This window comes from Pseudophryne corroboree, chromosome 8 (genome assembly GCF_028390025.1).
Source record: "Pseudophryne corroboree isolate aPseCor3 chromosome 8, aPseCor3.hap2, whole genome shotgun sequence".
Taxonomy (NCBI): domain Eukaryota; kingdom Metazoa; phylum Chordata; class Amphibia; order Anura; family Myobatrachidae; genus Pseudophryne; species Pseudophryne corroboree.
In genome coordinates this window covers 273,180,052-273,195,663 of record NC_086451.1, presented here as the reverse complement: position 1 = coordinate 273,195,663, position 15,612 = coordinate 273,180,052, and the positions used below count along the sequence as shown (strand labels likewise).

The following is a 15,612-nucleotide window of genomic DNA, read 5'->3' as shown; positions in this document are numbered from 1 at the left end:
CCTCACACCTGGCCAGATGCAGATCCTCAGTGAGCTACCACACAGACCCACTCCCTGCTGAATTTCATCTGGGCCAGGCCCTGCACACTGCAACCCTTTGTCCTGAATGTCCTACGTAATATCGCACTCACAGGGTTAATGACCTATACAAATCCAGGCCGGGGTCTTCCCTGTTAAGATCAGGCTTAAAGCCTATGTGACAGTACAGGTCGGAGGCCTGGGCAAGGGCACAGGTTGGAGGCCTGGAGTGAGGGCACAGGCCGGAGGCCTGTAGTGGAGGGACAGGCCAAAGGCCTGGAGTCAGGGCACAGGCCGGAAGTCTGGAGTGGGGGCACAGGTCGGAGGCCTGGAGTGGGGGCACAGGCTGGAGGCCTGGAGTGAGGGTACAAGCCAGAGGCCTGGAGTGAGGGCACAGGCCAGAGACCTGGAGTGAGGGCACAGGCCGGAGGGGCTTGACTACGTGGGAACAGGCTGGAGGGGCCTGACTATACCTACAGACCTAATGCCTGAACCCTGTTGCTCTAGGGTGGATTTAAATGTAGGTGCTGGTGGCCCAAGGCTACCTATCCGACTCGGTGGGAGAGGCTGCAGTGGGGAGCTTCTTCAGCTCTTTTACTTCCCACATGCTGCAGCACTCTCTGCCGGTCATCCGCCGCTGGGCACCTTTCTCCGCTTCTTCAGTCTTCTCTGCTGCCGATTCTTTTATCTTCTCTGCTGCCGCGCCGAAGCCCGCCATGAGATGCCACCCGCCAGAGGGGAACGGAGATAAGTATCCTCCAGGGCACCCACCCAGACCCCTATTCACACTTACAATGTATCACAGAGCAATATCTTGGACCCCCAAGAGGGAGCATAGTTGTCGGTATGCCGGCTGTTGGGATCCCGGTGCCGGTATGCTGAGCACCGGGATCCCGACAGCCGGCATATCAAATGCCTCCCAATTTAAATGGTCACCTAAGGAGTAAGAAGCTTTTGTAGGAGACTGTGCTGTCTTAAAATGCAGCCTAGTCACAAAGTGATGCAGCTAGGATGCACCAGGAGACTGTGCTGTTTAATTTGGTATGTAACACTTGTATATCTGTGTGTGACTAAGGGGGAGATGTACTAAGCAGTGATAAGAGTGGAGAAATGAGCCAGCAGAGAAGTTGCCCATGGCAAAACCAGCTGCTCTGTATAATTTGAAAGTATGCAAATTATAAATGTTATTTCAATGTTGATTGGTTGTCATGGGCAACTTCTCCACTGGTTCACTTCTCCACTCTTTTCACTGCTTAGTACCTTTCCCTTTGAGTCTCTGAATCTGTATACGAAGTGCTGCAATGTAGCAGTCACAGCTTTTTTCCGATACAAGTTCTGTTTTGCTCCATATGCACAATATACAAGTGTCATATATTAAATTAATCTGCAAAGTCTCCTAGTGCAGAGTTGCATGGTACCTGGTGGTAAACTCATGCTAGGCATCTAGCGCTGCATGGTGTATTGAGGCTAGATGTATGAGAACATATCTGTACATCTGTGGATATGGAGTAAATGTATGCAAGGAGCCAGGACATCAATAACAGACCAGGCACCTATCAGACTAAGCAATACACAGTGAAACTGATAAGTCACAGCATGCGCAATCAGCTATGTATTTGATAGTAGGTAATTAACTCAGTGGGTTCATTGGGGGTAATTCCGAGTTGCAAATTTGTTTGCAGTTGGGCAAAACCATGTGCACTGCAGGGGGGGCAGATATTACATTTCAGGAGAGAGTTAGATTTGGGTGGGTTATTTTGTTTCTGTGCAGGGTAAATACTGGCTGCTTTATTTTTACACTGCAATTTAGATTTCAGTTTGAACACACCCCACCCAAATGTAACTCTCTGCTGCGATCAACTCGGAATTACCCCCTTTGTTTGATTTCAACATAGCATAAGCTGTAATACCTGTATAGGGCCCCTTTAAACCTAAAAAGAGTGTATTCAGGCTGATATTTGGTTGTAACCTTTAGGGTCAAGACATAAATTGAGAGGCCTACCCTGTTTCTGTCATTGGCATTAGCTGCAATGGGCATCTAGTGAATATTACCTTATATCAGCGGTGAAACTGCAACCGGTGCAGCCGGTGCATTGCACTGGGGCCCCACCGCAATGATGAGTCTGCATTATCGGCAGTACTAATTATGAGTCAGAGTGACTCATTACATTACAATGCTGTTGGCTGCGGGACCTAGCAAAAAAGTAAGGGGGTAATTCAGATCTGACCGCAGCAGCAAATTTGTTCGCTAATGGGCAAAACCATGTGCACTCCAGTTGGGACAGATATAACATGTGCAGAGAGAGTTAAATTTGGGTGGGATATATTGTTTCTGTGTAGGGTAAATACTGACTGCTTTATTTTTACACTGCAATTTAGATTTCAGTTTGAACACACCCCACCCAAATCTAACTCTCACTGCAAATGTTATATCTACCCCCCTGCAGTGCACATGGTTTTTCCCATTAGCTAACAAATTTGCTGCTGCGATCAAATCTGAATTAAGCCCCAGGACATGGTCAGGCTGGAGGAGGAGGATTCCTCTCCTTCGGAATATTCTAGGTTCAGCCTTCGCCCGGCACGCACTCACCCACGCTACACAGATGAAAATGCTGTGCTAACTGCTTTCCCTGGAGATGATCAGTGGTGCCGAGGGCAGATAGCTCACTGCCTATAGAGACACGCATCCATTTACACTGCACAGTCACAGTCTGCACATGCTGTGTGGACTGTAGTGTATACCATGTGGCCCCACCCCTTTCCATTTTTACCAGCTTTTCTTATGCTTCACATACTCCATGTTCAATGCAGCTTGCAGACTCGGCATAGTTACTATTATAGACTTGAATGAGTAACACTCCTACCTCAGAGTGCAGATAGTCAATTTAAAATAAATTAAGTTTATTTTACCTTTGATTTACATTGTTAGTTTTTATTTAGATTTATGCAGGTGCGAACTGTATTTTTAACACTGTATTTTTGACACCTCAAAATATAGCATTGGATAGGCATGCTGGACTATCCAGCATGTCTGACCGATTAATATAATTGGATCAGTCATGCAAATACACTTCAATTACTGTATCTGGGCAACCTGCCGATATCAGATGGGTCAGCCGGATAATTGTATAGAGAATGTCCAGCAATACTTTGTGAAGCAACACCTGCTCCCTTGTTGTTTGTATATGGCTGTACAGATGAAATTTGTAATCTGTGTTCAGTTTTTCTTTTACATAGTGGTGTGGTGTGGGTGGGGGGGAAGGGGACGAGCATTCTTTTGCACCTGGGTCCACCTCTCGCTAGTTCCGCTTTATATGGTTTAGCAGTACACATTTAGCTACATTCCAGAAATGAGCATTAGAGAAGCAAAATTTTATGGGTTAATTCTACACAAAGTGCTTCAGACAGTCTGTGTCTTGGATATGTTACAGCAAGTGGCTGTGAAATGTGCTTATTTTTGCACAGCTGCTGCATAATGAATCACAGCTTTGAAGGCATTTGAATACATCTCTGAATCAGGCCCTTGCACCTGTTAGCATAGCATAGGGAATTTCCACTGGATATCTTACATGAATGAGCACATGCAAATGTGGCTATGTAGTGCCATATGCATATGCGTACTGGGCAGCAGTTTGATGTACTAAGTTGCTCCCAAGTGTGCCCCAGTGACGTGCAGTGGGGGAGGCAGGTGAAGCTCTGATGCTAGCCAGTGCCTCCTGAGCTATTTAGCTCACCGCACGTCCCTGGTGTGCCCATGCTGCTGAGCTGCAGGCTGGATGAGCATGGCGACATCTGTACTTGCAGCCAAAATGGTGCCTGCTATATATATGACTGATCTGAGCATTTGATAACAGTGACAGGGCTCATCTGACTTAATCTACATCCTGCAGTATGTTACGAAGATACTGCATGATCAGTACTGCATGATCACATAGACAAAAGTTGAGTATTACTCTTGTTTGTTTGTAATAAAGTGCTGTTGATTTTTAATTAGGAAAATGGTTACCTGTGAAATTAAGCAGAAAATATGAAGAATAAATAATATTGACACCTTTATATACATTTATGTACAGTGTACTAGCTTAACTCCTGCAACACATATCAATATTAGCAGAAAAAAAACATATTTAAAACCAGAATACATATTATCATTGCAATAAATAAGACGATTATAATTAAAGAATAATGTACAAAGGTTAGTTTAAAACTGGAAAATTGTAAATAATAATAATAATAATAATAATAATAATAATAATATTAACATTGGACTGAGCTTCAACAAGTTGGTTGAAGAATATGGCAAATGTCACAATTGAGTGTGGTATAAAAAGTCAACATTTGGAATGTTGACACCAGAATGTTGACATGGTCTGAATGTCAATATTCAGTTGTCAACATGGACAGCATGTCTACATTCATATTGTCTATAATGCCAGAATGTTGACATTGTGTTGTACAGTACAGAGGAATAAAAAATAAATAATATCCAAGAAGAAACCCTATAATAAACCCTATATATATTGTTAATATTTTCATTATAGACCATTAAAGGGTAACAAACTATTCTCTGTATGCACTACAGGTTTAACTTATATACTAAACTGCATCATACTATAGCGTAATGTTTGTATTATACTAGGCACTGACTGTGGCATCATTTTTCAATGAGGATAAAATGAGTGTTTGGCTGGCACTGCCAGATTTGTTTTATGGTTTTATTTATACAGATATCTATAAATATGTAATGTAGTGATGACTGCTCCTTAAAAAAAACACAAGCTGCTATTTAAATGAGGAAACAATAAAATGTAAACAGAACAGTAAATATGCTAAATGTGTGTACAATGATTTATAATATTTTAGGTTTGTTTTCATTTTCAACACAAACATCATGGAGATGCAGTAAGAATCATTAAAAAAAGATATTTATTTTATATTTTTCATATACACTGTACAATGGCATGAAAACGTTTTTAGAATTTACTGATGACTTTATGCGCTAGTAAAAAATTCAGGTGCATAAATGACTGAACACACACTGCTCCAATAAATTTCTAGATCTTTATATCATGCATCAAAAGAGTTTTTCTTATACACAAACAATTCATATAATTTAAAATTGATTAATGAACGGCATCCAGGGACGGATTGGCCCATGGTGTTACCGGGAAGGTTCCCGGGAGGCCGACTGAATCGCTAAGCCGATTGCAGCATGTGGCTCCGCCCCCTGTAGCGCATCACTCAGAGCTTTATCTGGCCCCCGCAGCTTGGAGGAGCTGTGACACTGGATAGTCTGTCATCGCACGTGACAGAGCTCCTCCATTCACCAGTAACAGAAAGTTCCCGGCAGCCCCACAGCGGTGCACACAGGGTAAGTGAACTCTTTCCTGTCCTCCTGCTCACTCCAATTACACTCCCGATCACTTCTCACACACACACCCGCGGCACCCCCCCGACCCCACACGCGGCACCCCCCTCTCCCCCACCCGCTGCACCCCCCTCCCAGAGGCGGATTTACCGCTAGGCAACCTAGGTGCATGCCTAGGGACCGGCGGTACCAAGGGGCTCTGACCGTGGGTCCCTGGACTATAGTCTGCAGGGGATGATCGGGGTCCGGAGCTGCTAGCCGCCACCTGTGCTCTACCTGCGCTCCCCCTTAATCCAATGTAAACACTGCCTCCCCGGCAGTCCCTTGTAGGCACGCACGTGACATGTGGTCGTCACGCAGCGCGCCGCAGCCTGCACTCTCTCCTCCTGTGCCTGGCATGATGACAGATGTGCTTTAGGAGCACAAACACTCCTCGCAGGAAGCACGGCCCTTCAACTAACTATGATGTCTCTGGGCACCTCCAGCCTGTAGTAAATTGCTACATCTTATGCTGCAGGGAAAATGGGAGACAGAGTGGGAGGGTAGGTGCATTAAATTTATGTATATAAATATACATTATACTTAAAAAAATAGTTCTCCTGTTAAATGTGTAATGTCCCTGTGTTCCTCTCAGTGACCCTGACCTCACCCACCTTGCGACTCCCCCTCAACCCTTGCGACTCCCCCTCAACATTCCTGACCTCACCCCCCTTTAGCTCCCCCTCAGTGTCTCTACCTCACCTCACCCACCCACCCTGTGACTCCCACTCAGCATCCCTGACCTTACCTTCCTCTGACTCCCAATCAGTGTCCCTCCCTGACCTCACCCACCCTGTGACTCCACCTCAGCATCCCTGACCTCAGTCCCCTCTGACTCCCCCTCAGTGTCCCTCCCTCCCTGTCCTCACCCACACTGTGACTCCCCCCTCAGCGTCCTTGTCCTTTTGCTCCCTACCAGATCCACATTAAATGTTCTTTTCAAAATTATTTAGTGTGGATCCATCTTTTTAAATATACTTAGGATCTAATAACATGTAACAGGCATTATGGTGTATGGTATAATGTGTAAGGGGCATTACAGTGTGCCATAATGTGTAAGGGGCATTATGGTGTGTTCCATAATGTGTAAGGGGCATTACAGGATGTGGCATAGTATGTAAGGGGCATTACTATAAGTAGGAAAATTACAAATAATTTAAGGGCCATGAATCAGGAACGATAATATAGTGCCATGGATTATTTGATGGAGGGGGGCCCCAAACTGGTATCTTGCCTAGGACCTCATGAAGTCTAAATCCAGCTCCAGCTGTAATGTGCGTAACGGACAATGCTAGGCAGTGAATGTGCGTAATGGATAACGCTGGGTGGTGCAATGTGCGTAACGGACAACGCTGGGCGGTGCAATGTGCATAATGGACAATGCTGGGCGGTGTAATGTGCATAACGGACAATGTTGGGCAGTGTAATGTGTGTAATGGACAATGCTGGGCGGTGAAATGTGTGTAATGGACAATGCTGGGCGGTGAATGTGCATAATGGATAACGCTGGGCGGTGCAATGTGCGTAATGGACAATGCTGGGCGGTGTAATGTGCGTAATGGACAATGCTGGGTGGTTTAATGTGCGTAACGGACAACGCTGGGCAGTGTAATGTGCGCAACGGACAATGCTGGGCATTGTAATGTGAGTAATGGATGCCGATGTGCCCTGTAATGTGACGCACTGTGCGCTGTAATGTGAATAATGTGACACAGCTGTGTTCTGTAATGTGAACAATGGACGTCGCTGTGCGCTGTAATGTGACGCCACTGTGCGCTGTAATGTAACGGACAGCGCTGGGTGGGGTAAAATGAATAACGGACGCCACTGGGCATTGTTATGTAAGTAACGGACACCGTTGGGCATTGTTATGTGAGTAACTGACGCCGCTGGGCATTGTTATGTAAGTAACGGACACCGTTGGGCATTGTTATGTGAGTAACTGACGCCGCTGGGCATTGTTATGTAAGTAACGGACACCGCTGGGCATTGTTATCTGAGTAACGGACGCCGCTGGGCATTGTTATGTGAGTAACCGATGCCGCTGGGCATTGTTATGTGAGTAACGGCCGCCGCTGGGCATTGTTATGTGAAACGGCCGCCGCTGGGCATTGTTATGTGAGTAACGGACACCGCTGGGTATTGTTATTTGAGTAACGGACACCACTGGGCATTGTTATGTGAGTAACAGATGCCGCTGGGCATTGTTATGTGAGTAACGGATGCCGCTGGGCATTGTTATGTGAGACTGATGCCGCTGGGCATTGTTATGTGAGTAACGGATGCCGTTGGACATTGTTATGTGAGTAACGGACACCGCTGGGCATTGTTATGTGAGTAAAGGACGCCGCTGGGCATTGTTATGTGAGTAACGGATGCCGCTGGGCATTATGTGAGTAACAGACACCGCTGGGCATTGCTATGTGAGTAACAGACACCGCTGGGCATTGTTATGTAAGTAACGGACACCACTGGGCATTGTTATGTGAGTAACAGACGTCGCAGGGCGGTGTAATGTGACACTGCTGTGCGCTGTGATGTGAATAATGTCTCACTGATGTGCACTGTAATTTGACTAATGTGATGCCGCTGTGCGCTGTAATGTTAATAACAGAAGCTATTATGCGGTGTAATTTGAATTGGAACTATTCTATGGCCACAACGCAATGTTTATTGCTGCGCCCTTTCAATATTTTGGTTATGTGGTTACCCTGAGGCTGCAACATATGCGTTACCGGATAGGATATCCTATTCATTACAGCACAGTGAATTACAGGTCATCCGTGCAGAATGCTGGCCACATACTAGGTCGATATCGTGTACATGATATTGACATGATATTGACATGTGGATCGACCCATTGTGTGTACATCGTGCATATTTTGGGTGCAATTACCATGCAATGCGCGTCCCCGCTGGTCGCATGTTGCATCAACTGATCATATGTGCTGCACATATGATCAGTCCAGAGCCGTAACTACGTTTGTGCCAGGTGTGCCTGGCAAACAGCGCAGTTGCCCTGAGGGCGCAATGGCCAGCAACTATGTCAGCGGCTTGTAATGAGTCAAATTGACTCATTACAAGCCACCTGTGCTGTGTGCGCCGGAGGAGGGGAGGAGAGGAGCAGCGTCAGGGGAGGACCTGAAGGAGGAGGAGGGAGGGGGACTGGAGCTGCAGCAGCGCTATATAATTGGTAGCGGCGCCGCTACAGCAGTCCCTCTCCTTCCGCATTGGCTGGCCGGCACTGCTGTGAATGCTGGGATGCACTTCCCTCATCCCAACATTCATAGCGGCGGCGGGCAGCCAATGCAGAAGCAGAGGGACATCTGCAGCAGTGCCACCACCAATTACAGAGTGCTGCTGCAGCTCCCGGGTCCCCCTCCCTCCTCCTCCTCCCCTGCCCGGGATCTGCCAGCACCGAGGAGCCTGACTGCCTGAGCCAGCGTAGAGTTGGTAAGTATCTGTCTGTCTGTCTCTCTATCTATCTATTCTGTCTGCCGTAATGTGTAAAAAGGGGGACGCTGTCTGTCGTAATGTGTAAAAAGGGGGATGCTGTCTGCCGTAATGTGTAAAAAGGGGATGCTGTCTGCTGTAATGTGTAAAAAGGGGTCGCTGTCTGCCGTAATGTGTAAAAAGGAGGCGCTGTCTGCCATAATGTGTAAAAAGGGGGACACTGTCTGCCGTAATGTGTAAAAAGGGGGACTGTTGTCGTAATGTGTAAAATGGAGGCGCTGTCTGCCGTAATGTGTAAAAAGGGGGACGCTGTCTGTCGTAATGTGTAAAAAGGGGGACGCTGTCTGTCGTAATGTGTAAAAAGGGGGATGCTGTCTGCCGTAATGTGTAAAAAGGGGATGCTGTCTGCTGTAATGTGTAAAAAGGGGTCGCTGTCTGCTGTAATGTGTAAAAAGGAGGCGCTGTCTGCCATAATGTGTAAAAAGGGGGACACTGTCTGCCGTAATGTGTAAAAAGGGGGACTGTTGTCGTAATGTGTAAAATGGAGGCGCTGTCTGCCGTAATGTGTAAAAAGGGGGATGCTATCTGCCATAATGTGTAAAAGGGGCTCTACCTGGTGAAGTGGCGCTTCTGTGCTGCGTAATTTGAATAATGGAGGCTACTGTGCACCGTAGTATGAATTGGAATTATTTTGTGGCCACACCCCTTCCCCATGAAGCTATGCTCCTATATTTTTGCACACGCCTACGGCACGCACTGCCCATATTTTACATAAAGGGGAGGCGCCAATGCCTAGTTACAGCACTGGATCAGTCGTTCCGGGTAGGATCAATTGCGGATCGTACGTTAGATCATAAGGTGCAAAAGCACCTTACGATCTATCATACACCAGGGAGCTGGCGGGTTGTACTAGTGTATGGCCAGCAGAAGAGTATTTTAATATAAACTTAATGGGATTCTTCTAGTTTACTTACAGCAAAACACAAATGAGCACACAATTTGAATTTCCTGCATAGGATCTTAGATTTTACATACATTTATTTATTTATTATTTATTTATTAACAGTTTCTTATATAGCGCAGCATATTCCGTTGCACTTTACAATTAGAACAACAGTAATAGAACAAAACTGGGTAAAACAGACAGACATAGAGGTAGGAAGGCCCTGCTCACAAGCTTACAATCTATAGGATTTACAGTGCAGTGCAGGTCTGGAGCCACATGGGGCCACTTCTAGAAAATTTTCCAGGGCCACTTTTAGTTCCCAATCCGCTCCTGACGGCATCCAATGCTATACATAAATATTAATGGTCACGAGACTATTGTCGCGTCTATTCTAGACACGGTAATATAAAAAAAGTCCTCATTTATATTATTACAACATGAAGATTTAAGCTTTGTATCATAATTGTAATTCAAAATGATACAATGTGTTTTATAGTGTAAACAGTTAGCAATATCTCCACTTGTCGTGGGCTCACCTGCCTCCACTCACTACCGCGCGCACTGACTGTCCACTCCTGAGAGCTCCTGTCTGGAGGCTACAGGTGAAAAATGCCGTACTCTCTTGTAGTGAGGATGAATTGCCTTCCAGTGAGAGAGTACACTTGCAGATGAGAGGCTATGTACAATGTGTCGATCCACTGCTGTTATGACAGACGCGTCTCCCGGATTACCTTGGTGCTTGGACTGCATCTGACCTTTATACACCCGCTGTTGGCTCCTTGTTTGAATGTCCCATTCACGCTGGGTGCCTCTACCATATGGCATCATAAGCAATGCCATGGTACCTGGACAGCTGGAAATAATGGTTAACGTGTAGGCAGGTGTTCGCGGCTAATGCTGAAGTCCTTCCTGGGAATTGGGGTACAATCACTATCAGGGACGGATTGGGAAACAAAAGTGGCCCTGGAAAAGTTTCTAGAAGTGGCCTCATGTTGGCGGCACCAAACCAACTGCAGGCGGAGCCAATACCAAAGTAGGCGGGATTACTTCAAAATTTAATGTAGGCGGAGTTACACCAACAAAAAGCAGAGCATGTCAAATTAGCTGGACCTAACACATTAAAAGTTTAGAAAGTATTGTGTAGTAGCAGGAGTAGTTAAATTAAAACTGGGGTGACATTTAATTCTCTGCACACTCATATCTCAGTCCATCTCCTTCATTTTTCTCTGCTTCTAAGGGGTCAATTCAGTTCAACATAGATTGAATAGCGCTGGAAGGGAGCTCACGGTGCTATTCAATTCAGAGCGATGCTGTCCCTGACTAGAGGATTTCTTCTTGCACCCTTCTAAGGGTGCGAGCCGAAATTCAACAAAACTAGGTCTGCAATGCTGCTTTGTGACCTAACGCTGTGCAAACAGCACCACGGCGAGGCAGTTTAGTCAGAGAATGCCCGTTCTCGTGACTATACACCTTATTTAGTCCAGGAATACGTGTATTCTCAGACTTAACATCGCGCTGCATTGAATAGCTCCAGAAGCTCCCGCCCAGTGCTATCCAATCCGCGTTGAATTGAATGAACCCCTTAGTCTATCTCCCCCACTAAGTCCATCTTCTGCATATGTTTGCTCTCTTAGTCCATCTTCTGCATGCGTCTTCTCCTCCCTCTCAGTCCATCTCCTGCATGTTTCTCCCAGCCTATCTTTTCTCATTTTCACACCTATATCATTTTCCCTTATGCATGTTTCCTTCTGTCTATTCACTGACCACCTTCTGCCTTTCTCCTTCTGCACAGTTTCTACCTCTCTCCCCTTTTATCTGCCAAGCTTCGGCCAGTCACTTGATGCAGGGCTTCTGCGCCAATGGGACAGCCACAATTGGAAGCATGAAGCCACCCTGTTTAAATAGGGGGCACAGCTTACTGCTGTACCACCTGACCCTACCTTTACTGCATCTCCACTGGGTGAACAATTCTGAGCAGTTCGCTTCCCCATGCTTTGACAATTGTTCCACTTTCTGCTGTCTGTTCCCTATCTGTGTGTATGCCTTCATCTATCAATCACCTGTCTGTCTTTCACCCTCTGTTAGCCTTATTTTCTCCAGTTTCTTCCCCATTCCCCTCCTCTCTGTGTGTTGTTTGTCCCTACCAGGGCTTAAAGTGGTTCTGGAGAGGTGGTGGAACTAATTTTCCCCCGACACCGACTCCCCTCCCATTGAGCAGAGGCAGTGGCGATGGTAGGGTGTTAGGCACCCCCCGTAAACTACAAATTTGAGCACTAACCCCCATGCTGTCTAAAGGAACAGTGCGCGCAGAAGGCGCATATTACAAAAAAGTTGTGCGGCATCACATGGAAAGGGCGTGGCCACACAATAGTACCCCCAATACAAATTATGCAACACAGTAGCACACTCTTAGGGGGATATTCAATTGTATGAAAAGTCAGTTGGGTGTCTGCTTTTTCCTATCTAATAGACAGGAAAAAATAGACACCCAACCAACTTTTCAAACATTTGAATTTCCCCCTTATTGTCATTACACTGTACATAGGCCCTCATTCCGAGTTGATCGCTCTCGCTAGCTAGTTTTGGCAGCCGTGCAAACGCATAGTCGCCGCCCATGGGGGAGTGTATTTTTGCTTTGCAGGAGTGAGAACGCCTGTGCAGCAGAGCGCCAGCAAACACATTTTGTGCAAAACAAGACCAGCCCTGTAGTTACTTATTCTGTGCGATGATTGCTGCGACGAGTGACCTGGTATTGACGTCAGATACCCGCACTGCAAACACCCGGCCATGCCTGCGTTTTTCCAAACACTTCCAGAAAACGGTCAGTTGACACCCAGAAACTCCCACTTCCTGTCAATCTTCTTGCGACCGCCAGTGCGACTCAAAGCGTCGCTAGATCCTGTGCAAACGCACGTCGGCTGTTGTACCCGTACGACGGGCGTGCGCACTGTGGTGCATATGCATGCGCAGATCATCCCCTTTTTGACATGATCGCTGCGCTGTGAAAATCCGTGGTGAGCAATAAACTCAGAACTACCCCCATAGTGCCTCTATTTCATATTACACCACAGAGTGGTACCCCATATTCATGCTATGCTACACAGTTACGCCCCTTATACACATGCCCACAGTATCAGTGCCGCTTATATACATAATAATACCCAAGGTAACAGTGCCGCTTATACACATAATAATGGATACAGTATCAGTGCTGCTTACATACATAATAATACCCACGGTATCAGTGGCGCTTATACACATAATAATGTCAACGGTAGCAGTGCCGCTTATACACATAATGGCCATGGTATCAGTGCCTCTTATACACATAATGGGCACAGTATCAGTGCCACTTATATACATAATAATGACCACAGTATCAGTGCCACTTATAAACACAATGTCAACGGTAGCAGTGCCGCTTAAACACATAATAATGCCCACAGTAACAGTGACGCTTATACACATAATGGGCACAGTATCAGTGGCGCTTATTCACATAATTGGCACGGTATCAGTACCGCTTGTATACATAATGCCCATGGTAGCAGTGCTGCTTATACACATAATGCCCATGGTAGCAGTGCTGCTTATACACATAATGCACACGGTAGCAGTGCCGCTTATACACATAATAATGGCCATTGTAGCAGTGCTGCTTATACACATGTCCACGGAAGCAGTGCCCCTTTTACACATAATAAATGTCACCCCCACCTCACTTGCCTCATCTCTCAGTGGTGTCTGCTCTCAGTGTGCCACCAGCTCCTTATTCCCTCTGCAGTCCAGCACCATTAGAGGGGGACTGGGGGAGGCGGGCTAAGGGTATCAGTCTAGCACCGCCTGCCCACCGTCCCTTCTATTTGTGTGGGAGCTGCGGCTGCACTAAAGAAATCTCATGGCCGGGCAAAGTGGGCTGGAGGAAATTGAACTGAGAGTACTCCTCTTCTGCATACTGTTACACCCCCCCATCCAAATCTCCATGTTACACTGGCACTACAGCTCTCAATCTTTAAAAAAATGTCCTACAAACTGCAGAACCTGATAGTGGTAGATGGAGATCTGTCTGACTGCTGCAATCAGGGCAGGCTCCATGTCATCATTTCTTCCAGCTTCTTTCCCCCTCCCTGCAGACAGGCTGACATTACAGTCTGGTGGTGGCCGGGAGCGCAGTGCAGGCAGAGGTCAGAGTAGACTTATACCAGTGGCGGATCTAGACTTTACTTATAGGGGCAGAGCCAGTGCTAGGGTGTTCGGCGACCCCCTGCAAACTAAAAATTTGCGCCCTCCCTTCCATACTTCACAAAGGGACTACGTGCTGATGAGACAGCGCATGCCAGGCATTGCTTCTGCATGCTGCCTGTGAGACAGGTTGACCCGCATGGTGTGGAGGGGTGAGGCTCCTGTACCAGTGCTGTAACTAGACATTTTAGCACTGTGTGCAAAAAAACAGCATCGGCGCCCCCTCCCCCAAAATATAAAACTGGGCCAATGTGCGCTGTAGGCGCATGTCAGAATATAGGAGCGTGGTTTTATGGGGAAGGGGCGTGTCCACATAGCTCCCTTTTACACAGTAAGGCAGGCAGAGCTTCCTTTTACACAGTACGGCAGGTAGAGTCCCCTTTTACACAGTACGGCAGGTATTTTGAACAGTACGGCACGTATAGTACCATTTTACACATTACAGGAGCAGAGTCCCGTTTTACACATTACAGCAGCAGAGTCCCGTTTTACACATTACAGCAGCAGAGTCCCGTTTTACACATTACAGCAGCAGAGTCCCGTTTTACACATTACATCAGCAGAGTCCCATTTTACACATTACAGCAGCAGAGTCACCCTTTGTTACATATTACAGCAACAGAGAGTGAGAGTGTGTGTGTGTCTCAAGTCACCTGTTAGGGCGATGCGGCATCCAGGACTACAAGGCGCAGACACTCAACAACAGAGAGTGAGAGTGAGTGAGTGAGAGAGTGTGTGTGTGTCTCAAGTCACCTGTTAGTGCGATGCAGCATCCAGGACTACCAGGCGCAGACACTCATTTACTGGCGCTCACAGTCCTCTCTCCAATGCTCAGGCTGTGGCGGGTGTTACAGTAGAGGCAGCTGCGGCTCCTATATGGGACCAGGCGGCTGAAGGAGCGCTCGCTCTCTCCACTTCAGAGGTGGCGGCGGCGGGTCTCCCTGGCGGCATCAATAGAGGCAGCGGTGGCTCCTATACGGGACCAGGTGGCTGAAGGAGTGCTCCCTCTCCACTTCAGAGGTGGCGGCGGAGCTCACAGCCAGAATTACCGCACGACGGGTAACACCAAATGGTGCGCTCCCCATTGCTTACAAAGGCAGGCACCGGCGGACAGCAGAAATGTCACTACTCCATCACTGACCAAAACAGCCATAGGTAGGGGTGTGCTGCCATATGGTGTGCCTTCACTGCACTTGCGCTGTGGGCAAGGCACCATCGGCACACACCTAGTTACGGCCCTGACCTGTACAGACACAGAACACAGACAGGGGGGGGGGGGGGTGACATAGTGACTGAGACAGAACACACAGAGGTGGGTGTGACAAAGTGACAGAACACTGCTGGGTGACACTAACATTACACTGGGGGTGGTACAGTGACAGAACACTGGGGGGGTGACACAATAGCAGAACACTTTGGGGGTGACACTAATATAACGGGGGTGACACACTTCACAGAACACTGGGGAGGTGACACTTCACAGAACACTGGGGGGTGACACTTCACAGAACACCTGGGGGGGGTGACACTTCACAGAACACTGGGG

The 15,612-nt window shown here is 47.1% G+C and overlaps 1 long non-coding RNA gene across 1 annotated transcript in view; it reads left to right on the top strand.

Moving 5' to 3' along the window:
* The first annotated feature begins 5,284 nt into the window (after positions 1 to 5,284).
* Positions 5,285 to 15,612, top strand: part of LOC134947715 (uncharacterized) — a 134,945-nt gene continuing 124,617 nt past the window's right edge. The window contains exon 1 of the long non-coding RNA XR_010182718.1: positions 5,285 to 5,389. This is a non-coding gene — a long non-coding RNA (uncharacterized LOC134947715). The remainder of the gene's footprint in view (positions 5,390 to 15,612) is intronic.